General features: G+C 43.7%; 2 long non-coding RNA genes across 19 annotated transcripts; both read left to right on the top strand.

Moving 5' to 3' along the window:
* The first annotated feature begins 1,467 nt into the window (after positions 1–1,467).
* Positions 1,468–26,657, top strand: LOC147654521 (uncharacterized). 18 transcript variants are annotated; one of them, XR_015282601.1, is made up of 11 exons: positions 1,870–2,000; positions 3,275–3,375; positions 9,954–12,401; positions 12,480–12,521; positions 12,616–12,779; positions 12,863–13,292; positions 15,962–16,041; positions 18,451–18,492; positions 19,194–19,353; positions 24,558–24,681; positions 26,443–26,657. It is a non-coding gene; the product is annotated as an uncharacterized LOC147654521 (long non-coding RNA). The 18 variants fall into 18 exon arrangements; XR_015282600.1 differs by lacking the exons at positions 1,870–2,000; positions 18,451–18,492; positions 19,194–19,353 and adding exons at positions 1,468–1,622; positions 14,090–14,269 and having other exon boundaries at positions 9,954–12,379; positions 12,455–12,521; XR_015282598.1 differs by lacking the exons at positions 1,870–2,000; positions 18,451–18,492; positions 19,194–19,353 and adding exons at positions 1,468–1,622; positions 14,090–14,269.
* Positions 24,855–25,222, top strand: LOC147654522 (uncharacterized). The gene is made up of 2 exons (XR_015282607.1): positions 24,855–24,891; positions 25,006–25,222. It is a non-coding gene; the product is annotated as an uncharacterized LOC147654522 (long non-coding RNA).

Below are 26,657 nucleotides of genomic sequence, written 5' to 3'. Positions count from 1 at the left end.
GTTGGAGTTGTTCTGTGCCTTCTTTGGGGGGGAAGAGCAAAGGCTGAGGGGGACGGGGTGGAGACTGGGGGGCTCCCGTGTCCCTTGGGGCACGCCGAGGCCCCACCAGAGGGAGGGACACGCTGCATGGAGGAGCAAGGTGAGCGGGGAATGGGGAGGGCTCGTGCTGGGTACCCTTCCCCAGAGGGGACCCCGAGCTGCCAGGAAATTCCCTGGGAGGGCTGGGTGCAGAATCCAAAAACCTGTGGAGTTGTTCTGGTTTTTACGCTAGGTATTGGCTTTATTTGTATGCTTCCTTTTTTAAGCGAGTGAACTGCTCAAGAAACTGCTGCCCGAGGTGGTGAGGTTTGAAGCCTCTCTGGAGGAGCTGGAACTCTCTAAGGACGGGGGCTCGTGATTCACCCGTGGATTTGCGCACATGCAATGTAGCAAACCTGACTTTAATTTCAGCCAAAGCTTAATGTCACTGTCAGAAAACTGAATATGATTTTTGGCCCATAGTCGTTTATGAATTCTGTAAGCCATTATATAATCAATTATATAACTGAGATGTGTCTAGATGTATTACAGTTATATTGTGTGTGTGTGTATATGTGATGATTTCATTATCATACCATTTCACTGAACAGTCAAGTTCATTGGAGTGAAATCTGATTACTTGCATTTTAAAAACTTGTCCCCCCCAACCCTTTTTGATTTTTTTCACAGGTATTTTATAGGCATAATTCAATATTTTCCTTCCTAATCCACGAGTAAAGGGAGATGTTGGGACTTCTGACACACTTTTCCCATTATGTGTCCAGAAGACTCCAAGTACTGACTTTACATGTCCACAAGCGTGGCCAAAGCCACACATTCAGAGCAACACCAAGTTCTCACGGTGTACCAAGAGAAACAAAGATTTAATAACATTATTTCTTAGACAACTGTTGGGGATGAAGTCAAATGTAAAGAAAAAATGGAAATGTAAAAAATCATGGATGTTAGTGCACACGGATACAGAGTTTCTGCTTTTGAGCTCCGCAGATGTTTTTTTCTTTCCTCTTTCCCTTCTTGTGTGAGCTGCCTTTGAGTCAGTTATGTTATGTTGAGCTCTTGTGGGCACAGAGCGGTACTGCCGCTGTGCCCCGAGCGGGGCCCTGCCCCGCTCCGCTGGGTGACGGGGGGGAGGCGGCAGTGGGAGCTACGGCAGTTCCGCGGCTGCCGAGCCTGGGGAGGGAGTGAGCGGGGCGGTGTCTGTAAATAGCAGGGAGGGGTGAAATAGCGTTAAGTATGTAAAGTGACACGGCCGGGCTCGAGCGGGGACGCGGCGCTAAAAGGAGCGGCTGCCTTGCAGGCCGGCGGCTGAGAAGAATGACAGCAGTGGACCCTGCGAGCACCCCTGGCTCCGCCCAACTGAGCGCCTCACGCTCCCATGGGCCGCAGCCTCAAAGCTTCCGCCAATCCCGGCCCGCCTTGCTCCGCTCTGGCCAATCACAGCCGCCCTTTGAATCCAGGCGCGGTCCCGCCAAGCTCAGCCTGCTCAGTCGCGGCCCGGTCCCGCTCCCCCGTTTTACTGGGGTGCCGCTCCGGCCGCTGTCGCTTTGGGAGCCGGCGGAGCCGAGCTGCCGCAGCCCCGAGAGGTGCTGCTGGGTCCCGGGAAGGGTGGGCGGGGGCTCCCCGTTCAGGTCCTGGCCGTAATTTCGCCCAAAGAAACGGGGAGAAGGGGGGGAGCGGGCGGGATCGCGGGAGCGGGGCCTGAGGGGACAGCGGGGGGTCGCGGAGGCGAGCGCGGCGGGAACGGGCGGGCTGGGATTGGCGGGCCTGGCGCTGCCTCGGGCTGTGATTGGCTGGGCTGGCCGGCCGTGGGCTATAAATAGCGTGAGCTGGAGGGGTGCGGGCGTTACTTCGGCGGCGGGCGGCGGCTGCGGCGGGCGGCGGCGGGAGGTGCGCGGGCGCGATCCAGGGAGCGCCGGTGCGCCAGGACGGGAGCCCTGCGCTCGCTGATCCGGGGAGCGCCGGTGAGGTCGGGCGCCATGCCCGCGTCTGCTGGGACCAGCATCTGGGGGCCGGCGGTGTCTTGGGGCGGCGGGGCCGGTCGTGGCCAATTCTTTCTGCTACGTCCTGGGCTTTTCGGGCGGCCGGAGGCGGGTGCGGGGTCTGGAGTGGCACAGGGAGATGAGCTGTTGTTTCTGCGGGACAGAGAGGATCTGTTTTGTAGTTTCTGGATTGAAGATAATATTTAAAATATCGCGAATAAAGCTGGGTTTTTTTCGTTTTTATTATTTTAGTTTGATTTTATTTAAAATAATAACGATTTTCTTTATTACATTGCTTTGTTTTGCTCGTTTTATTAAAATAATAAAATTATTAATTATAATTACTTTTAACAAGACATATTGTTATCTTTATATGTATTAGTTTAACTAAGTATTAATAAATAATGATTAAATATTATTTACTATTATTAAATACTGTTTATTAATCATTATTTAATTAAATATTTATTATTTATTAGTTTGTTATTAGTTGCTAATTATCATTTAATACTTTTAAATATTAAATATTATTTATTAATACTTCTTAATTAAATATTATTTAATAGCTAATATTTATTAATTATTTGTTTATTATTAATTATTATTAATTAATTAAATATAGATTATTTAGTAGTTATTTATTATTTACTTATTAATTAAATATTAATTAAATATTATTTATTAATTAATTCTTAAAATTAATTACTTTAGGGGCTTTTTTGCTGGATAGCTGATGTTAATTCAGTAGATATTGTGGGGCTGGGGCTGAAACACCCATTGTGGGACCAGTGAAGACATAAAGCCCCAGAGTGTGGAATAAAGACCTTGGCACTTGAATCATGCCTAAACCAATGTGGGGCAATGGAAATACTGAGGCTGGAGCTGGATAAATGCCATGGGGGAAGGGGATGGAGCTGCAGCTCAGGGCCTGCAGGAGGTGCCTGGGGGATTAGCAGCCCCTGTCTGCTGGTACCAAGGAGAGTCTGAGGGTCTGGGGGCTGGGAGGGCCCAAGGGCACCTTTTGGGATGGGCTAGCAGGGGCCCAATGGCTATTCCCAGCCCCTGGTTCTGCCTGGGGGGGGGTGAGGGGGGGGCCTTTGGGCAAGTGCTGGGCTGAGACCCAGGGGGAGGGGGAAGGTACCTGTTGGGCTTGAGGCCTCAAGTGTCCCCAAAGTTGGGCTCCCATTAGGGTGGGTAGGACAGTATCTAGAGACATTGAAGTGATAGTAATAACTGACTTGTGGCCTTATCAACAGCCCTGGGTTGCAGTGAGAAGCGGGAGCAACTTTCAGCCACCAGAAGTGGGAAGCTGAGGAGCAGGAACTCAGGAAGCAGAGCTGGAGCAGACAGAAACATGGTAGGGTTTAGGGTAAAACTGTTGTGGGGCTGGGATAAGGAATATGGAGCTGGGATGCGAACTGCGTGGCTGGAGCTGAAATCAGTGTAAGGGCGGGGATAGGGCCTTGCAGAGCTGTTCCTCTAGTAAGGATGGTCAGGTTGGGGCTGGAATGTGGGTTCAAGAGCTAAGCTCAAACCACAGAGAGCTAGAGCTAAAACAGATCTGCCTGGAGAGCCAGAAAGCAGCATGATGTGTCACTGCTGGGAAGATGAGGAGGCAGAAGCAGAGCACAAGAGCTGGCAGTCAAATAAAGCTTGTGGGACTGAAGCTGAAATCACTGGGGCTGGTATGAGGACTGCTGCAAACACTGTTCTGAGGGGATAGTGACTGTACATGTGGGAAGCAAGCATAGAATGGTACACAACGGGGCAGGCTGTAAATACAGTAAAGATTGCTTTGGGGTTGGGATGGGGTTGGAGTGGCATTTCTCGGCCTTGAGGTGAAACCTCAGAGCTGGAACCAAGAACAAAGACCCTTTGTCTCAACCTGGAGCAGCTTCACCTAGCAGAGAGGGGGAAAAAGAAGCGGATGTGGAGCTGGAAGAAGAGAGCTTGCAGTGAAATAAAGCTCGTGGGCCAAGAGCTGAAATCACTGGGGCAGGGAAGGGATCACTAGGACTGGAGCTATAATCACTGGGGCTGGGATAGAGACTGATAGTGGTATTGACACGGCTGGGTGAGATAACTGTGGTAGCATTCATATGCTGAAATCACTGTAGGTCAGTAATATTGATGTTGGGGCAGGGTCAAAGGGCTGAGGTCAAGTGCAAAAGGTCAGGGGTCAATGGTTAAATTGGAAAGTCAGGGATTCAAACTTCAAGGGTCACATGTGAATGGTCAGTGTTCAAAGATCAAGAGTAAAGGGTCCAAGGTGCAATGTTATGGGTTAATTTTCCAAGGTTATGTGGTTCAAGGTCAATTATCAGGGAATCAAACTTCAGAGAGCTAAAGTCAAGAGTCAAAGGTCAAAATTCAGAGGTTAAGAGTAAAAGGTCAATGGGAGGTTGCCAGGGATTTGCAAGGAAGAGGAGTATTTATAAACTTTATCCATATTTCCCTGTAATTCTGGGTGTTTGGATTTCATTTGTGCTCGTCAGGATAAGCCATAAACAAGCCCCTGAACTCTGCATCCATGTGTCAAGCACTTCCACAGAAAGGCAAGTCAGCAGTGATTCTAGAGGAAAAATTAGAGGTGATGGCTTATGATCCATGGGGAATTACATTGGGAATTGTGAAACTCAAACACATGGAATTGTGGAGGTGGAATTCCATTTTCAGCCTTGGGCACCAGGAGGAGGAGAGGTGTCCTCATCCATAGCAAGGAAAGCCTGGTGCCCCAGTGTGTCAGGTGCAGACAATGAGCTGTCCAGGGAATGAGCAACAAGTTCCTTCTGCCCCTCCCCTCACCCATAGGATGGCAACAGCACAAACTGAACTGTGAGGTTGATGAGCTCTCAGAGCAGCCCCAGGTGTGAGCAGTGAGGTTGATGAGCTCTCAGAGCAGCCCCAGGTGTGAGCAGTGAGGTTGATGAGAGCTCAGAGTAGCCTCAGGTGTGAGCAGTGAGGTTGATGAAGGCTCAGAGCAGCCCCAGGTGTGAGCAGTTATGGTAAAGAATGGGTGGGTCCTGCCCGGGGCTATTTTAGGGGGCGGGTTTGTCTCACTTTGCTTGAGCACAAAGCAGTTGGAGCAGAGGGATTTATGGTGAGTTCCCTGGGGGTATTTCATGGAATAATACTGGGAGTGTCTCATAGGATCTGGGAGAACAGCTGGATACACCTGGACATGGAGCATTGTTTAAAGCAGCATCTGAGCAAGTAAGCCAGTGCGGGTTCGCAGGGATTTGCAAAAGGGATTTTCCCTTTTGATTTCATTTTGTCGTTTGCTCCCCAATTCCCCCCGGAAGAAATGGGTATTATGAGGACAAAAGGGGGGCATAAATTGAGGGAAGAAACTCCTGTTATTATCTATTTTTACACTGGGGGGAGTCCACCTATGATTTTAAGGGTACTGATTGGAGGAAAACCTGCCTTTTCCAGGGTGTTAGGGGTATCAGTGAACAGTGAATCCCCATGTTCCATTTTAAATGGAGGGGGGGAAATATTGTTGCTATTTTATGGGTTTGACTTGAGGGGAACCCCCCCACACTTTCCATCATCCTGAGGTTTAAATTGAGGAGGAAGCCTTATAGTCACTACTTTTTAAGGGTCTGATTGAGTGTTCCCCTTTTCCTATCATTTGAGAGATTTCAATCAAGGGAAAAACAACTTTTTACTTTTAGGGGATTAAATTGAAGGGGGGGAGCACTCATTTATTTGCCATCGTATTGGTTTAAGAAGGCACGAACACCCCCCCGTTGCCTCAGTTTCCGGGGTTCAATTGACAGAAACACGGCTTTTCCAGCATTAGGCGGGGTCACATGGAGCCGTGGCGCTGCTTTTGAGAGCGATTCTGACCCCTTACAGCCCTGCACGGCAGCGCTTCTGGCATTCCCTGGGGAATTTGGCGGCTGGGCAGCCCCCGAGGAGTGACAGAGCCGTGCTGAGGCCGGGCGGGCAGGCGGGAGCCGCGGCGCGGAGCTGTGTCTGTCGCGGCTGCTCTGTCCGCTCCGGGCGCGGGGCTCGGGCACCGCTGGGGCCCCTTCGGGCCGGTCCCGGTGCCGCTGGGCGGGCCGGGCTCTCCCGGGGCCGGAGCTGCCCCCGCCCGCCGGAGGAGCCGCTTTCCGGCCGGGAGCGCGGGGCCGCCCCCGGGTGCCGAGTGCCGCCGCTGCCGGGGCTCGCGTGGCTCCCCCGGTCCCCCCGCACCTGCAGCGGCGCCAGCCCGGGAGCGAGTCCCGGCGGGGGCGCTGGGGAACACTTGTGGCTTGTCAGCTTCAGAGTGCGCTGGCAAAAGCCGCTGGGAGGAGGGGAGGGGGAAAAGCCCGACCTGCCGGGCTTTTTGTCTCGGGGCTTTGTCGATATTGCTCTTTAGCCGAGCTGTGCCTTTAAATAACGATGTGGTGCCTTCTAGAAACTGTGTCCAATACCTTTTGTACCCTCGCAGGAGGGCTTCGAGCTCAGGTTTTTCTATTGCCGAGTTAACTGCAGGTCTAAGCTGACAGCGTCCCGTGCATCTGGGGTGCGTGAATCTGTTTGTGATGTTCATTTCCCCTGGATGCAGAGCTGGGCTTTTCGGGCAGACTGTATTTCTCAAGCCTCGGTGTTTATTTAAGCCTTGCACGCGATTTTCTGGAGACGCGGGTCGAGTGAGAACTTTGTCTTGGTGCTGTACTGGGGAATGGAAAGCAGGGGGTCCCCGCAATATCCCCGTGGAAGCTGGAATGTCCGAGGGAATGGATGTGACAATTCTCGGGGCTGAACCTGGCTCCCAGCGCTCTGCAGCGTAGGATGCGAGAGAGCAGGGCCGGGGGACAGCAGGGTAGGGACAGCGAGGTGCTTCGTGCTCTGGGTTTGGTGTTGATGTTTCCAGAGCCAGAGCAGGTTGATTTGGTTCAGGTGCACTGGAACAGGATCCAAACCTTGGAAAGGTCTGAGACCAATTGGGAGGAAATGTTTTAAAATGAATGTGTTTCTTGATAGAAATCAGGTTTCAGTTAGTTTTTTAATAGATTTTAAAGGAAATTTTTTTTTGAGGAAAAGTGAAAAAAAAAGTTTATTTTAATAAGTAGGGCGTGGGAAGAAGAATGAATAACGTTAGATAGTTTATTTGTTGTGGAGTAAAGATGAGGAGATTTAGAAGGTTTTGTGGTTTTTTTCACGTGTGTTTGGGATGTGGCGTGGGTCTTTTTGAGCCGTGGGGTGTTTTGGTGGTAGCTTGGGTTTTGGGATTGGAGTAAAGTTGAACAGTTTTAGAAGAAGTTACTATGGTTTTGGCAATTATTTTGTATTCACTAATCAATGATGTCAGGAAAATTAATCCACAAACACCAGAGGTTTATGTCCAAAAAGGAGACAGAGGAGTCCTTTTACTTTATTCGAATAAAGGGAGAGGCCATGGGGCATTCCCCTGGGGTTTCTTGAATTTTTGGAGGGCGCAGCCTACTTTTTATCCTAATTCCCGGCCGCTTGTCCCTTCTCCCTTTCCCCATAGGCTGAGGTACTTGAGAGGTACAGGCTTCCCGGAACGCCTGACACCTGGGGTACCTTTTCCCCCCCCACGCATAATCCCTTTTTAATTCTTAGCTTTTGTGGAATTCATGATACTCTTTCAGTGCCTCTTTGATCTTTTAGTGGAATCCATCCCATTGATTCTGTTGTCTCTCACTGATAGCTGCATCTTATCAGCAGACCCACAGCTTGTTTGTAAAGACAAACCCGTCATTCCTCTCTATGAGAAGTTATTTTTAAAAAAGTAAAAAATGGATTTTTTGTTGTCTCTGTTAAACAATAGAGTTGAGAGAGAATTTGGGGTAGAGTGCATTAGTATTGTATACAGATTGTACGTTAAAAGTTTTTTTTTTTCTTTGCTAGTTTTGAAGTTACAGAATTTGTTTAAGCATAAAGCAGATGGTGGGGATATAATATAATGTAATTTTAGGACATCTTATTTTTTATTGTATATCTTTGGCTTAATGGTCAAATTATTTTTTACTTTTAGATATACTTTTATAGAGATACAGGTAAATATAAATAGTGGTAGTAATATTGAGTAAGCAGAGTTATTTATGTGGGTTTTATTCAATATTAGTTTTTGTGGTGGCACATATTGTGTTGTTTCATTTTTTTGTGTTCACTACGTGAAATTTGGTTTTTGAATAAAGATGATTTTATGAATGGGTTGGTTTGTATTTTAGGTAGAATCAATTAAAATAGATTTTGATATGTATTATTTGGTTTTGTTTATTGTATGTACGGGTTCAGATTGGGTAGGGTTTGGTTAGCTGAGTTTTGGGTGTTAATTAGGCGGCTTTTGTTAGATGCAGTTTTTAATATTTGGAAGTTTTTTGAGTGGTCTTAAGGTGATTTTTACTAATTGATTGTATAATTTTATTTTGTTTGTAGTTGGCGTATAATAATGTATATGTTCTATTTATTTAATGTTGTGTTTTTTAGTTTAGGTGTTGATGGTAAGTTTGGATTCCTTTCTGTTGTGGTGTTTCTTATTAGCTTCATTTCTGGGGACACAGGCATTTATATGGTGGCTTTTTATAGATATATTTTTGGGGGTGGTGTTTTTTAACTTGTTGTAGTTTAGGTTGGTTTCTTCTTTTTAATTAGCTATTAAAATTTTTTATAGAGTCTTGGTAATTATTCAGGTATTACTATAAATGTAGAGCTTTGGGGTTTTTTTACTAATGTTTAGGGTTAGTTGAATGGCTTTGAGTTCAGTGACTTGGTTTGATTTTTTTTTTTTAATAGTTGGTGTTGTCAGGAAAATTACTCCACGAACACCAGAGGTTTATGTCCAAAAAGGAGACAGAGGAGTCCTTTTACTTTATTCGAATAAAGGGAGAGGCCATTGGGCGTTCCCCTGGGGTTTCTCAAATTTTTGGAGAGCACAGCCTCCTTTTTTATCCTAATTCCCGGCCGCTTGTCCCTTCTCCCTTTCCCCATAGGCTGAGGTACTTGACAGGTACAGACTGCCCGGAACGCCTGACACCTGGGGTACCTTTTCCCCCTCCACCCCCAATGCATAATCCCTTCTTAACTTTTATGGAACTCATAGTGTTCTTTCAGTGTCTGTTTGATCTTCTACTGGAATTCATCCCATTGTTTCTGTTGTTTGTCACTGATAGCTACATCTTATCAACTGACCCACAGCTTGTTTGTAAAGACAAGCTCATCATTCCTTTCAGTGTGATGTGTGGAGTTCAATAGGGTGGCTTTTTATTTATGTTTAACTTTGCTGATGTGATAAGAACTGTTAGTGAAAGAGCATAGCATCTGTTTTTGCTGGTGGTTGTACGGTGTGGGTTTTGTTTGTGTTACCTGTTTTGGGGTTTTTTTTTGTTAGTGAGATTAAACTTTATTTTGGGGTTAATTTGTGATTATTTTTAGGATTTTAGTGCAATTTAGGTTTTTGATTTGGGGGTGCTGTGATGAGACTACTTTATTTGTTTTATGTGGTATTGGTGGTGTGGATAGAGGGAATACTTGTTTTTAAAATTTAGTTTAGTATTGTTAGTTGAAGTGTTAGGATGCATTGTGTTTCAGTGTTGAATCTTTTTGAGGTGGTTTGGATTTTTTCTAGGTTAAGATTTTTTTCCCTTGGCTGGTGGAGGTATTGTGATTTTATTGATCATATGGGTGAGAATTTGATGCTGTTTGTTTTTTGGTTATTTTTTTTTTAGGAATTAGATTTTTGCAGTAGACCTGGAAGAATTCACTTTATTTCAAAACATACTAGTTTAATCACATAAAGGTTCCCATATTAACTCGTCAGTCTTTTAGATTCTTTTTCTCATTTAGGTTTTCCAGAATTTACTGTTAATTTAGCAATCAAGCAGGGATGGCACTTCGTTCTTGAAAAGATGGCTATGGAAAAACCTGTGTCTAACAACACGTACCTGACAGAGGGCAACGATTTTGCTGTAATTACAGGGCCAAATACGAGTGGCAAATCAACTTTGGCATGGAACTGCTGAAGGAGAGGAGTTTCTGGTGGGCTCCCAGTGGCATCTGATGGAGTGACAGTGAGAGCATCTCATAGGGTCTGGGGGAGCACGTGGATGCACCTGGACGTGGAGCACTGCATAAAGGAGGTGGTGAGGGACAAAGCTTTCTGCCAGGAAGCAGCACCTGAACAGCTGAGCCAGTGTGGATTTGCAGGGGTGATCTTTCTCCTTTTCCCTTTTGATTTAATCTTGACAGTCCCTCCCCGGTGCCCTCAATCTGTCACAAGAATTCCAAAAATAAAAAGGCTGAGTGAACAGTGAAAAGAAGGGGTATAGGTAAGGTGGAGTTCAGGTGTACCCCACCCCAAACCCTAAACAGCAGCCCTAACAGCGCTCCCGTTTCCTTGAGACAGCTGCAGGCAGGAACCCGAAAGCAGCAGAGTGCCCGAACCCCCGAGAGGTGCAGGCAGTTCCCTGGTGCTAGGGCCAGCCAGGAAGAGACAGTGGGGGGACGATCCACAGGGTTGGGGAAACAGGGGGTTTCCCGCCCCGCCCCACCCTGGGCTCTCTGTCCCTCCGCAGCCGGGGATTGCTCCCACCCCTCCTCGAGGCGGCGGTTGGTAAGGCTTCGTGCCTGGCCTCCGCAAAGAGTTCGGCTCTGTCAGCCTCTGCCCTGTCTCAGGGCCAAACTTAGGTAGGGTAGGGAGCAACTGTGGATTGCCTGGTCCAGGCTAAGGGACATCTCTTGGGGCCTATGGATAAGGAGCATCCCCGGTTGCAAGCGTAGGGTTGTAAGTTTGTAGGGTTCAGCGGGGCAGCTTGGCAGTGACACGGAGAGGCTGAGGGAGGGCTTCAGAGGTCAAGGTCTCGAGGGCTGGAGACAAACAGTGAAAAGAAAAGGGGTATAGGTTGGGATATAAGGTAGAGTACAGGACTATTCAAACCCTAAACAGCAGCCCTCACAGCGCTCCCGTTTCCTTGAGGCAGCTTCAGGCAGGAACCCAAAAGCAGCGGAGTGCCAGAACCCCCGAGAGGTGCAGGCAGTTCCCTGGTGCTAGGGCCAGCCAGGAAGCGATAGTGAGTGCTCGGGCCTACTGCTGTCATATAAGCTGGGGTTTCTATCCTTGGGGTACCCTGGGCTCCCTGGCCCTCACTGACTGGAGAGTCTTCCTCCCCTCCTTGAGGTGGTGGTCATTTGGCTGTCAGCCAATACTGCTGTGAAGCAAGCTTCGGCCTCCCTGTGGGGTGAAGTGTGCAGCCCATGAACCTGGGCATTCTCTAGAGAAGGTAAGTGCTGGGTTTTCACAGATGTGGCACTAAGCTCCTGCATTGATATTTTGTCTTCTTGGTTGTAGCTGACCAGGAGTCGACATCCTGGCAATGGCAGGAACTTCCCAGATGGCGAGGAGGCCTTCCTTCGCACCCCATGTGGATCCACCCCACCAAGCATCCGAGAGCTGAGTCGAAGGCTACGACCCGCAGAGGGGGGATGAAAGCGGGGTGCCGCGTCGGGGCTCATGACCTGGGATTTTTGAGTCAGCTTTGGGGACGGGGAGGTCCAGGCTGTGGCCCCTTAGGCCACATGGTGGGAGAGCCTCACTTTTGTTCACAGTGCTGAGGTGTGCAGGACAGAGCAGCCTCTGGGTGCGTCGTGTCACTCGTCCATCGTGCCTTCTGTGTCTTTTGTGCCTCTTGTGTTGTACGTGCCTTGCCCTATCTCTTCTGGGGGCTTACCAGAAACCCCAGCATCACTTATAGCATCTCCAATCTCTGGGCTCCTCGGCTCGGCAGCTCTCAGAGGCCTTGGACTCGCGTCTCTTTTGACAAGCATCCGATTGGATGTCTTTTAGACGTCTTCTTCTGAGCTGTGTCAACAGCCGTGCGCCGTGAGGATCCATTGTTGCGGCTTAGGACTTGAAGAAACGCAACGATAGGTAGAGGATTGCGGCCATAAGATTCTTGGGCCTCCGTCTTGGCGGTTCCTGGAGTTTGTCATTCTGTCAGCATCTTCTTCCTCCCGGGTTCTGTGAGCTTCATCAGCTCGCCTTCATTCTCACCCGGCTCATCTCGTTCCGCATTCTCTCAGTCCTTGCGGCCGTTCTTGTGGCCCAGACTTTTGTCTCCCCATTGTGTCCCCTCGTCGGTTGTCTGGTGTGTCACGGGTGTCTGGGTGTAGTTGTCCCGGAGCTGCTCTGCCCTGCTGCCCAGCCTGGCTGTAGGTGTAAAAGGCCAAGTCCCAGGCCCCTGTAATTTGAAATTTGTGATGTAGGGTGTAGTTGGGGTCTAGAACATATCCCTAGATCAACACAAGATGTCTGGAGCTGTGAAGTTACCCTGCAGCACTTTGACTTTTGTCTCAGCTCTCTTTCAGATGCGGACGGATGAAATCGGTGGCAGAGCGCCCCATCCAGGGTAAGGGGGTTCCCCTGAGAAGGTAAGTCAGTGTTTGTCTTTGCAGGGCAACTGGAACCGGTCACTGTGTTACAGGTCTCCTCTTTGTCTTTATTTTTAGGAAATAGAGCCAGCTAGCAGCAGTCAAGGTGAAGCGGGCAAGGTGAGCGTTGACCGGTGGAGGGAGGCTGTTGTTATCGCTGGGCTCTCAGTTTCTGGTGCAACGCCAAGCGTCCCTTCTTGTTTGCGTGCTTTAGGCGGTCCAGTCGCGTTTCGTCGAGACCCCGTCGCCAGCCGGCCGGCACGCCTGCTTCGCCGCTCCCGTGAGCCCTGCGGAAGCGTCACAGGGACTGCGTGACGGAGCCTTTTCCACGTAAAGGGGCCGTGTGGGTGGCCTTCAGGAAGGGGCCGAGGGCTTCCCGTGAGTTGGGGATGTCGGGAGGAGGAGCGAGGGCCTGTTCAAGTCTCAGCAACGCCACATCACTTTTTCTTCTCTTAACTCAGGCGCGCCCTGCGACGGCGCTGTTACAAAGTTTTGACTTAGACTTCATATAGTCCTCGTCAGACTTACAATACTCTGAGCATCTAAGGAGCCAGAAGGATGGTGTGCCAGGTTTTACAACAGGATAAAAACTAGAAAAAACAGCATTAGCAGGGATCCTCTACTTCAGTTCACTGGTGAATGAACTGTACAATCAATTGCTGTTTATTTTATTGCACTAAGGGCACAACCAAGATGAGCATGGCCATGTAGAAGCTACCTTGTACATGAACCTTGCAGAAGTCAGTCCTCACTCTCCTGAATTAGCAAAACCAGGCACAGTGGAGAAAACAGGAGAGACAGAAGCCAAACAGCAGATATATGGTTTAAAATATCCCAAGACTCCTAAACTCTGATCCATCACTTTGGCCTCTGGACTACAAGGTGCTCAAGGTATTTTTCTGTGACAATAAACCGCCATGTCCAATACCAGTACTGACATTAATCAGTAAAAACAATAAAATAAATAAAAATAAAAAAATAAAAAAAGCAAACAAGCAAAAATCCACCTCATCGAAATAAATTCTGAAAATTCACTGGGAAAATCTAGCAACCTTTTTTACCCAAGCAGCTAAAGTAAAAGCTTGATTTGGTTCAGTCTGCAGCAAGATTGCACTGTCTTTTTCTGCATAATAGTTTGCACAGCTACAATAACATAAAGTGGAATGTGAATAGACTATGCTTAGGCTAATTTACTGCTGAGAAACGTGTGCTCTGTTTGTTATGAATTCCATGCTTTCCTTTGGCTTGCCAAATGTTTTTTTTTCTCAGAGAGCTGTTTTGTTTGATACTGTGCTTTTGTTTGGTTAACAGGCTTCTCATCCTGTTTCTTTTGATAGGAGTGATAGATCTCAGTATAATTAATGGATAAATACACAGTGAAGTTTGCAGACCTGTCCCAGGGCTCCACAATGTAGAGATGCCAAAAGTTTACCACATCATTACTCTGAATGCTACCAGAATCATAGGAACCCATTTCAGGGAAAGTAAGAAGCCAAAAACAGATTAAAAGAAGAGGGGTATGATAGATAACTGGACAGACAGAGGTTTAAGGGCTGCTCTGCAGATGGAGTGGAGGAAATTTTCTTAGTCACAACTGGTCATTATGAGCAGGTCTGCAGGGGTAAACTCCCCAGTGTTTACCTAGATTCCCTGATTTTTATTTTATTTTTATTTTTTATTTTTAAAAGGAGCTTTTCCTCTTTGCTGAGTGGAAGCTGGGAAAAAGAACCTTACAGTACAGGTGATGAGTGTGATGGGAGTAAAGTTTATGAGGCTGTACCAGACTCTGCATGTCATTTATGTCATACTATTAGATTTCCCTCAGAGGAATCATGAAATGGAATCAATGGAAGCATTTTTCCCTAAATGTGAGCTTTTATTGTGCATTTTCAGTTATCTTCCTCAGAATTTCTTTTAAAAAAGAAAATGGTGCAAAAAAGAATCCTTATGCAGTTTTCTAGGAACAAAGATTTTAATTACCAACATATTTTAGCCCTGATGGAGCAGAGCATGAAGTTGCACCAGCCATGCTATGCAGTCACCAGGTTTTTATGTTTCCTCGTGCTACTGGCACAATCTGGTTCTCCTGGTCCCTTCCTCTTTGCCTCTTCCTCATCCTGTAATTACCATTTCCTATGTACTTGGACAAATCCATTACACAAAACATCCCTCAGAACAACAGAGGACAGACCTCTACTATCTCTCAGCAATCATCTAAACAACTAGCTCTGATCACACTTGAAACTTTGAAAAGAGCATCCAAACTGAAACTTTCCTCACCATTTCATTTTACATATGTTGAATCAAGTCACTTTCCTCAAAAATACATTAACTACAGTAGCTTATTGTGTTTACTACAGGCTTTTAATTGATGCAATTTGATTTTTCATGTTGCTTTATTCTAAATCGCTGCAAGCTACAGTTTTTATTAACAGGGTTATTGGACTAAATTCAAAAGCTTATCAGGATAATATTTAAAAAATAGCTACATATTTACGATGTTTGTCCTCTCCTGAATCCCTCTGCTACATTAATGCCTTTCTTACTTGCCACAAAGTGTTTTAGACTAGCCAATAATGGCCAGCAAGAAATTTAAATATCACACAAGGTGCATTTAGGTCACTGTCCTGCCTTCTGACTAGCTTTTGGAACAATGCATTTAAACTTGGTATTCTGTAAGGTATTCTGGAAGAGTTTAGTCCATTAGGAGCACAATCTGGTCTATAGGTTACATATAGTGATATGTGTATTAATGTATACTAATCATATTCTTTCAGGCTGTGCTGACTCAGCTGACATTCTGAATCACTTGCTGAAAATAGAATGGGTTCATTTTGCACATAGATATTTTTTTATGCACACATGAGCAACTATGATGTTTTCTTTACCTTTTGTCAGACAGTAAAAAAAAAAATTAAATCATGTTTTGTGTACAGTGTTACAAATGTTACTGTACTAGTAATTATTATTGAAGTGACATATATGTTTACATTTGGACACACACACTTTAATTCACTGTTGTCTCAAAGTTTCTCCTCTGCCAGTTCACTTTTATGTTTTTTTAAATCCCAGAATAGAAACAAAGTTTGCTTTCAGTCAACAACTGAAAACACACTGGATTTTAAATTGTAGTAAGACCATACATGACCATCTTACATACACAAGTCTTCCACCTAATGCAAAACCAAAAATTTCAGACACATTACATTAAATCCATGTATCATTAGCCTCATCTACAGCACACATCAGGGCAACAACAGCTTCAAAGTTCATCAAAACACAAACTCAATTTTTCTTCATGTTAGCTCTAAATTGGTTTTCAAAAGAGCATCCCTTTCAAGATGTATGAATTTACCTCCTGTGTAAAATTATTCAGTAATTTTCTGGGTGTCCAACCTGTGGTACCTGAAAAGGGAATAGTTTTCAGATCACGGGATTAATACTGAGATCACATTACTCAAAACTTAAAAATACCAATTTGGGACTCAAGTGATAGGAAGCTTTTATTACTGGAGGCCAGCCCACAGCAGTCATCAGGAACATTTTTATTTCTTCTATAGGGATCTCTAGCTGTGATTTTTCCATTGCTGTGAGAGCAGAAGGTCAGATCAGAACTCCTTGAACAACACCTGTACTCCAGGTAAGAGCCAGCAGCAAGTGCACATTTCTGCCTTTGCAGGGGAGACAGGAAGGCAATGGATTATGACTAAAGGGTCTGAAATCGATTTCATCACCAAGCCCATATCTCTGCCTGAAGGCAGGGTCAGCTCTGCAGAAGGCATTTCTGGAATACCTGTACCAGTAGCCAATACCAGAATACCAGTATTGAATGCACTGGTTTAAACATTTCAGCTGACAACAGATCATTTCTATAATTTTACCCAACAAAAGCTATCAAGGACACAGGCCTTAATTTTTATATATTTACCAAGCTGCCTCTCAGGTTCAAAATAAGCAATTACTGAAAGCAAAGTCAAATGTCTCAGATGAAAATGTCATGCCAGGTTCACAAGCCAAATTGTGATTTTCATTGATATTAACCCCAGTAGCTATTCTGGATAAATGCTGGTTACTGAAGATCAGAATAATTTCCAGCAGCTTGGGTTATATCTCCACTTAAAAATGCAATGGCACATGCAAAAAAACAAAAAAAAAAAAAACCCTGAAATAACTCACTCAAAGCACATGGATTTGTTTGGTTCTCAGCTTATAATCTTCTGATTAATTCTGTCACTGTTAATGTAATGGTAAATGTAGAACTGTATAACTATAATCTTAATTCTGTGAGCACATCTCAAAGTAATATTCACCTTTTTTTCAGACATCATTTGCTTACCACAAGTTATGATGTGACCACCTGAGGTTTTACTTAGAGCACAGTACAAGAAATAACATTTCTGGTTTCCAACTTAATATGCTTGAAGGGTGGGTTGTTGAGCAGAGGGCCAGACGCTGCCTGCCTGCCCTGGTAGCAGTCTCTGCCATGCACAGCTGTCTTTCACTGCTGGACTGACAATGTGAATTTGCAGGAGCAGGCAGTGATTCCCAAAGCCCTTCTGTGGAGCAGCTTTCTGTGCCAGCAGCAGACCTGCTGCACTTACAAATGAGTGGCTTGCAATGCTATTTCAGGGCTCTGCCATATAGACACACACACACGTGAAACCAGACAAATCTTAGCATGAAAAAACATTTTCCTAGATTAAAAGGGCCACGAGTACAAACATACTTTACATATGTTACACTGTTCTGCTGTATTTTTATACATGTATATTCATTTTAGTGAGAACATTTTCCTTGTAAGGGCAATAAATACATTTGACTCACTAGACAAGTCTTTTATTCCTATAAACAATGCAATTTATAATTGATAAACAAAAATAAAAGAATGTGATGCACAGTCAGTTACAGATTATGTGAGGGTGCTATGCTTTCCCAGCTGGGAATGAACAGTAAAGCTCTCAAAGGAAGGAACAGCATATCTTTCAACAGACATTGCCCATATTGTGATAATGTGATAATGGAGATTAGTAGAAATGCAAGACTGCATCTCCAGAGAATGGAAGAACTAACACATGTGCAAAATGAAAGAAGGAAATTAATTGACCAAATTTAGGTTAAATTCTCTCTATATGCATCAAGGGGAACAGTCAGCTCTCTGCTGGGATATTCTTTCTCAATGGAATGATGATTTAGAAGTGACTCAGGGTGTCCAGCACCTAAGAACTGAAAATAACAAGCACACAGTGTCATCAGCTGTGTTTCAAAACATATGGCATATTTTTATACTGACATTCTCAAAGTTTTATACTTCTGAGCAGGTTTAACCATTGAGGAACAAATGGTACCTTTTAAATTCAATATCCTCTTAAATTAAATATCCTGGGTAAACCATCAAAGTACAGAATCAAAATCTGGCTTCAAATTCATAACACCGTGAAATACAATCACCCAAAGACAACCTACATCACAAAAAGTGAGTGTGGTCTATGTCATAAAAAAGCCCCTCCACTGTTAAAGGGATGCTTCAGATTTGGTGCAGAAAATGTAACTTTTTGTCATTGTGTAGCTTTCTTTATGAGAATTTGAGCTCTGGCGGAATGATGCAGAGGCAGGACCTTTGCACAGCCCTGCTGGCACAGTGAGATGCAGAAGGGACACAGCTGAACCAGCGCATTGAAGGAGATGTGCTGGTACCTCCAGGCATCCAGGCAGGATCCTTGCTCGTTCTGCCACTGCTCTCTGCTGCCCAGAGTGTGACACAGCAGCTCCGGGGTGGTTCTTTGTGCTGCCGGAGTGTTTTCTGCTTACGGAGCCTCTTTGCTGTAATTTACCATCTCTTTGCTTTAAGAGCTGCTGCTGTTGTTCATTTGCAACTGAGACCTTTAAATTAAAGCAGTCTGACCGAGATCCCCCCAAGGACTTACTTTGTGACTTCATCAGGCTTCTTTTCTTCACAAAAACTTGATCCCAGTAGAACTGGATGTCCCTCCAAGTGAAAGGGAACTGTGGCTTCACATATCTGTTCCTTAGCTTGTGCTCTCTACTTTAGGATGAAGTGGCTTCTGGGGACACTATAAATCTTGATATGCAGGTGAGAAATGTCTCTCTTGTTTTCCTCAAGAGCAGATTCATGGCTGGATTATTTTTTTTCCCAACAGTAGTTGTGTTTTATACACTGGGATGTAATTAACTTTGCTCTGAATTAAAAAAAAAAATAAAAAAATAGTAATTTAAAAATAATTTAAAAAAAAAAAAATTAAAAGAGCAGAATAGTTGGTAGTTACCTCTTCTTGGTGTATCTCTGGAGACTCAAGGAACACTGGGGACAGATTCCTAAAGCAGAAATTGTCCGTGTCCTCTTCAGGCTGACAGAAGCCGCTGGACAAATCAATTTCCCCTGCTTCCACAGGACCTGAATAAATCCCAGCGCTTCCTTACACCTGCAGGATGGCTCTTGTGTTGGAATAACACCTCAAACTGATGAGCTGGGTTTCTAGAGTCCGAGTTTACCCAACACTCACAGCTTCAAACCCAGTATGATGTGCCTCCTGCACTCTTTCTCCACGGCAGGTTTGTACCAGCCATGGCAGGATTTGAATCATTGCAACCTGGGTGCCTCTGCCCACGGAGAGCTGCTGAGGAGAGAGGCTGCAGGGCAGACCTCAGAGTGCAGGAAGCACCTGAACCTTTCTCCCAGAGCAGGGACAGGCTGCAGAGGTGCTCACAAAAGATGTGCCCGGGTGAAGCACATCCCAGAGCAGCAGGTGGCTGAACTTGCTGTCTCCTTTGCAGCAGGAAAGCTGTGTGAGATCAGCGTGGCCAAGGAGGATTTGGACAGCTCACTCCCAACACACTCTGCTGGATCCACAGCCTGGGGTCACACGCCCAAACCTCACCTTTCAAGGGGATGGGGCCAGATTCTTTTCAGTAGTGCCCCGTGGCAGGAAAAGAGGTGAGGCACACAGACTGAAACACAGAAAGCTCCATCTGAATATGAGGAGAAGCTCTGTTGTTTTGAAGACAACAGAACTGGAACAGGCTGTCCAGAAAAGCTGGGGACTCTCCTTCTCTGGAGGTATTAAAAACCTGCAAGGATACAACTCTGTGAACCTGCTCTAGGTCAGGGGGGTTGGATTGATGGTCTCCAAAGGTTCATTCCAACCCAAATCACTCCATGATTATGTGGAGGTGGATGGATCTGTGAGCTCCAAAATATGTGGAATCTATCCAGAGCAGAGACTTCAGGTAGAAGGAATTAGCTCTGTTAGACAGGACAGGACAGTCATGTCCTGGAAAAGGGAGCCACCCTCAATTCTTGGACATCCTCAGGACCTGACTGGAAACAGCTATGAGCCAAATGAACTCTGTGCTGAAATGTTATTACACAGGAGTTTGTAGGCTGAGGCACTGAGGCCTTTCCAACCTGAGGCTGTTGCTGAGCATCCTGATTTTGTGATCAATTCTGACCAGCCTAGAGAGCCAGGCTTTCCTTCCCCTCACGGCAGAGAAACAAGGTCAGAGGTGCTTCTTTTTCTGATCCACCTTGTATCTCATGCTCCAGTAAGTGATGAGTACTGTTACCCTATTGTCAGTGCATCAGCATGAAATCATTGCTGTGGAAAGAGGTCATTTGTTAACCTATGGCTCTTTTCTTAACCTGATTCATGTTGCTGGCAAACTATTTTTGGGCAAGCACTATTTCTGCTTCTATGACAAGTTCACCAAAAAAAAGGTGCTGTTATCAATATTTTGTTGTTTACAATACCTAATAATTAGGCAAGAGTCATTAGGAGAAGCAGTATCTTCTTACAGCAACTGATAACAGCTGGGAATAAAAAAATCAGATTTTCAGATACACTTCCTTTCTCAGATTTGCCTTCTCACTATCTATCATGTCATCAAGCCACTGAGAAAAGCATTTTTGACTCCTGGCTATCATCAAAAACAATGATGTCATATTTGTCCAGAGCCTGCTGACCAAACCAGGCTGCAAGCAATGCAAGGCTCTGAATATGCACTGTTAAATTATTCTGGGTTTCTCATGTGCAGCAGGTCTGTGTCCCACCTGAAGCATGCAGGTATCCCTCTGAAGTCAACAATCATCACCCAGCAGGGTGTGTGTGTACCTCAGCCAGTCAGAAAATGGCACTGCCACTCAGCCACTACATTTTCTACCAGTAATGTTACAAGCCTGCAGCTCTCAGTGATGCCTGAGCTGGATGTTGTTCACTGGCTTAGTTCAAGGGCTTGAACAAAGCTCACCTCTCAGTGAGGTTTATGACCCTTTCAGAAAAGCAAAGAGTCTGAAAATCAGCTGTTCCCTTGCTTACATCTCAGTTACAAATGTATTTGAGGAAGTTATTTCCATAAAATTAAACAGAAATACTGCTTCACATTGATACATTTTAATTAACATCACCATTCTCTATCTTGCACAAACCAGAATTAATATAGAATGATTTCTGTAAAATTAGGTTATGTCTATTCATTTTGAAACCCCATAACTACTCCCGAGTATCAATCAGATACATTTTAGTGTTAAGTACAACAAAAAAGTTGAGTTACACCATAGCCTCACAGATAAAGCTAATTATATGGAAAATTCATTCAACCGAGTTTGCATTGCTTGATTTGAATCTGAATTAGCAAGAATTGGCTTTGTACTTAGTTTTCTAACTCAAATGAACAAGAAATGCACACATAGATAATTTTTCTCTGAACATCTGAATCAGGGAAGTCTCTGGAGCTTGAGACTGTTGCTGTTCAATCCCCCCAGAATCTCAATGACCTCCATGAATCTCAGCACAGGCATGAGGATCCATGTGTGAACAAACAGCCACAGAAATGGGGATTTACTTCCCTTTTACTTCTCTGGATACATTTCTAATGGAATTGTCACATTTTTGTATGGATCCTAACTAAAAGTTTATGAACTTCTGAAAGCCCTGAAATTACATAGGACAGGGGAGAATGGCTTCAGACTAAAAGAGAGTTTAGATTAGATAACAGGAAAAATTTTTTTACTGTGGGGGTCGTGAGGCACAGGCTGCCCAGAGAGGTTGTGGATGCCCCATCCCTGGAAATGTTCAAGGCCAGGTTGGATGGGGTTCCGAGCAATCTGGTCTGGTGGAGATGGCCCTGCCCACAAATGGGGGACTGGAAATAAATGATCCTTGAAGTCCCTTTCAACCCAGACTGTTCCACAATTCTGATATAAAAACCAAAACAAGAAATGTTTAAGAAACCAAAACAAGATATGTTTAAGCAGACCTCAAAAAGGATGAGATGGCACTTTCATATCAGTGTTTTGATCCCTCCAGAGTTTGGATGCAGCATGTATTATATGTCAGAGAATTTAGGCTCTCAAAATCAGCAAGTTTAGCCCCTTCTCAGGCAGGAATGACTCGAGGGATAAACTCTATAGTGAAGGATATTATGCTACCCATTAAGTTGGGAAGACATCAATATGTTTACAGGGAAGAAACAAGGGATGAATATTCTCTGTACATTATAATGTGTTCCAGAAATTTTGAATCAGTGTAGTGAACATGCCCAAGAAACATCACAGGAATCACTCCAAGTGACTACATTGAAAAAGATAAAGCTTTGTTTGTGGAAATGAGGAAGTAAGGTTCCTCATGATGCATTAGAGCAAAATACAAGGAACTCATTTTAGTATCTGAGGTTACCCTTGTGAAAAAAAATAATCTCTGATAAAAAAAATTCACCAGCATGAACCAATATCCAGAAAAAGCAGACAGTAATTAATTATTCACTCAGGATACAAATGTGCTGCCCAGAATCTTGAAGGAGAACAGAGAGGTAGATTTCATGCCTGCCATCCTTTGCAACAAGAGCCCAAACAACAGGCAATAGGAATTTCAGAGGAAAACAGTGTACAGGAATTCCAGGCAGTCGCAAAGAGCAGCTTTGAAAATGAGGAACATGGCAACATGAAAAATACCATGAAAGTGTTGAAATACAATCAGTGATAAAGCAGTATGAAGTAACACACAAAATCCAGAATTTTCATTATTTGTTGGAAAAAGTGAAGAGTAATGGAATAAAAAATACTGTCAGGAAATATATAAGATATATGAAGGCAATTACACCAACTGAAAGGAAGATTGGTAAAGAATGGGGGGGAAAACTAAGTTTTAAAAAAATATATCCCTACAAAGCTCAACCTAGTACTTTAATGAGTTCTTCAATGCTGAAATTTCTAGAGGGCAGGAACAAATAGCTGTTTTCCAATTAATTATCTACAGGAAATGCAGCTTCAATGAGACTCTAGAATGATCAGAAATAATAAAGCATCCACTGCTGACAGTGTTTTCACTGAATTATTAAAAGAAACCATAAGGAAAAATTATATGCAGTAATAATGAGTAGCAATAGATTAAAAAATTACTAATTAATTCTGGCATCCTACACTTCAGAAATCAGGCCTAGTAAATACAAAACTGAAAAGGCATCTTCTCATTACAGCAGCTTTTAAAATTCTAACTGAATAAATAGGGGATGCATAACAGACAGTGACATGTATTAGTCCACTGCTAAAAAAGCTTTTAAATTCATAATGATTCAGGGAAGGTGAGGAACATGTCAGAATATACAGTCTTCACAAGAAAAAAAATCACAACAAACTAATAACTTCTGAAATTGTCCTTATATCATGGCAGGATATGAAAGAATCACTCTTATATGTTAAGACAGCACAGCTGCTTGTTTATGGAAATTGGTGTGTGAGAAAATGAAAATTATCCTCATTTAATACCAGTATGTAAACAATGAGGAGGAATTCCCCATCCTTGATACTTTTTAACTGGACCATGAAAAAAATTAATGCCTTCATTATGTCATTTTCAGAATAGGATGAACCAAGCAGATTGAGCAATTCTTGCTGGTGAGCTGCTTGCTTTAGGGGTCTGAGAATACCCTGCAGGCTCCAGGAGAGAATAAAGCAAAGTATGACTTCAGATCTAGAGTGCAGCTGTTGGCAAGATGAGGAGATATTAAAGAGATTGTGGATCAGCCAACAACCTAAAAATAAATCAACATGTTAAACACCAAGAAGGAGCAATAATTCATACCAGATTGCAAAGAAGATTAATACAAAGGTTCAGACCAAGAAGGCAAATTATTTTCTTTTACATACAGGATGTGAGACATGGACACCTATGAAAATGGGAGGAAACAAAAGGACTTTAATTTAATAGGGCTCAAGGGAGGCAGGCTAAAGACAAGTTCCAGAACAACCTGGCGTAACATGAAGAACTGAGCCTGGAAAACATGTACAATCCTACCGAGTCCCTAGGCAAGAGTGACAGCCAGGGTAAGGCTAGACCAGCATCCCTGGGGTGCTGCGTGCCCCTTGCAACACCTGCAGACCCAACACAAACTGCTCTTGAAAGTCAAAACTTACAAATAGGAATATCTGCTCCCTAGACTGGTTTCTGTTCTTCATGGTTTCAAAGGCAAGCCTAATAGACCAGAACTCACTGGATTACTTTACTCGCTTTAGGTCAAGTATATGGATAAAGCAATCACAGAATGCCTGAGGATTTGACACGTTTTGCTTCATTAAACAAACTCAATTTATGAGTTCAGCTGAAAATAATTTCTGATATCCTTACATTTTAACTACAAAATCTGAGGGAGGCATTCCTTTGACCAGCATCCTGACACCTAGAATTTAAACATGTAGCTTAAGCTAGACATTCTTGCGTAGGGGAAGAGATGTCCCTCTTTAGTCAGCAGAAAGAGGAGTAAAAGACACCTCCAGAGCAAGTCTAGTGCCAGCTTTCTCTGACATGACTGTGGCTGGTTAAATATTCAGTAATATATATGTGTGTATTATATATACATATATATATAAAATACCTAACATCTATATATAAGCAGGGCTTCCTTATAAAAGAGTCTTTCTTCAATTTAAACAGCATTCTAAATTCCAGAGGACTTTCTTGGGCACAATCACCTCCTAAACTGTGTTACTGCATATTGTTACAATACATTGGCTCAACACTGAAGTATCTACTATTCTACCATCAGACAAAATGTGCAGCTCTTTGGTTATCTGCAACAATAGCTTGTTCAATAACAACTTTTTGTCTGTGGTTCAGATCTTTTCTTTTTCTTATTTTTTTATTTTAGGAACTTTTAACTTTGGCATTTATCCGGTATCCTGTGACAAGACAAGACAACATTAAAAGCAGAACTGCAAATTCAGCTGAAAACAGACAGTTTTCCTTCCTGAACACAAGCTGACATTTTTCAGGTAAATTGAAAGCTAGTACTAAAAAATTCCACAATCACCGCTTTTTTTAGAAGTCAGCAACTTATGTTGGCACCAAGGACAAAGCATTTTTTCCAAATGTAAAACTGAAGGATGCTGTCCAGCAAAAGATGCCATGTGAACTTTGTATTATTGGCTGAAGAGATTCAACCTACCTACACCGAGCATGCAGCACTGTTGTCATCAGATACAGTGATGTGTCAGTGAATGCTATTTGATTGTGCCAAAATATGCAGCTATTTCTGCTACTTGTTCTCTTCCCACTCTTCCTTCCCTCTGTTGGTTTCATTTATCTGCTCTCTCTAGTGCTTTAGACTTTCATCTGTTGAAGACTGAAAACTCTTCCTTATAAAAGTCTACCTGTGCAGATCCCTGACCTGGCTGGAGTTCTGAGACATCCAGCTAAAAAAAATACAACACCAGTAAATTACAATACCAAAGGTCTAAAATGGAAATTTAAGTGACACTAAATGAAAATTTAAAAGGTTGTAAAACCAAGTCAACATAGACATGAAAAAGAAAATGTGTATATATGTATATATTATGGGGGTTTTAAAGCAGTCATGAGGATTTTAGATGGAGGAATTACTGCTTCTATTAGTTTCTACTAAATCCAGCAGATAAATTTCACTCCATCAGACGCAAGAGTCTCCACTTCCCAATGTCCCTTCCTACTCTCAGCATGAGTTATCTAATATTATCTATTTCTAAAATAGGCTATACATCATTTTTGTAAAACTGGGCTGTTCCTTCACTCTCTGATAACTGCATGCTTTCAAATGGAAGATACTTTCAGCCACCTAGAGATGTGCATTAACAAAAAATACATTTCATCAAGACTCCAGTGGAAAAAATTTACTAGTATTTTAAACCTATTATTTCTGTTGATCGATAGAGTCTTGACTCCTGGAAATTCATAAAAGCAATAAACTGTATAAGCATTTAGAAGTCCAGAAGTAAGTCTATTTTAGGTCTTGTTAAAAAGGAAAAAAAAAAACCAAACAAACACAAACTCAAATAGACTGAACATCAGCCACAACATAATTTAAAATGTCTGATGAGAAAGTGGTTAATTACTTCTCTAATGGAATTTATTTTCTGCTTTAAGTCACTAAGTCAATTTGATGATATAATACACAGTTTAGTAATATTAAATATATCTTTGGAACAGAGTCTCTTAGACACTAGAACATAATATCTTACCAATTAAATAAGACTGCTTAACAGTGAAGAGGAGGAGGAATTTATTGAGTATTATGTAGTGGGTCTCCCTTGTGTTAGTCCTGTAATCTACATAAATTTCGGAAACATTTCACACCTCCATCAGTATCTGCTGAAGAACCAAAAGAAATCCAGGAATAATGTAACACAGGCAAGGAGTGAAACATACACTGTTCTCATCCAGCCTGTTAACATTTTCAATTTTCCTTTAATTCCAGGGTAACTGAAACAAAGATTAAAAACCAAGGAGGGATTGAAAGGTAATAAAGGTAATTTCTGCCATCCAAAAACTTGCAATTTCAGAAATGCTACTCATCACTAAGACAACGGTCCCCCCCACAATTAAGGTTGTTTTTCCTGAACTCCAACTTGAAAATAAGTTTTGTTTTGAAGCAGTATTCAGAGGTGAAAGCATTAGGATTCACCTTGGCGTCTGCTGGAACAGTTAAGTACAACACCAAATCAAAACATACTGACCTGCCAGGCTCCCAGTGTGAAGGGCATTTTATTTCTTTCCCACAGATTCGCTGTGAGAGTGAAGAAGTGGGCTGGAGTTACCTGGGAAAACCTCTCTGAACATTCCTCAGAGTGTGATGCCAACAGACACCCGGATGCAGCAGGCAGAACCCATCCCTGACACCGTGCTCTTGGTTACCATTCTGACTGAGTGTGGTTTCCAGATCCTATTATGAATTTTGTCTAAGTGAAAACTAATAAAATGTCTCTACTTTGTTACA

Source organism: Cyanistes caeruleus, chromosome 2 (assembly GCF_971803275.1).
Source record: "Cyanistes caeruleus chromosome 2, bCyaCae1.hap1.1, whole genome shotgun sequence".
Taxonomy (NCBI): Eukaryota; Metazoa; Chordata; class Aves; order Passeriformes; family Paridae; genus Cyanistes; species Cyanistes caeruleus.
Note: the sequence above shows the minus strand (reverse complement) of the source record. Positions and strands in the feature narration are given on the sequence as shown.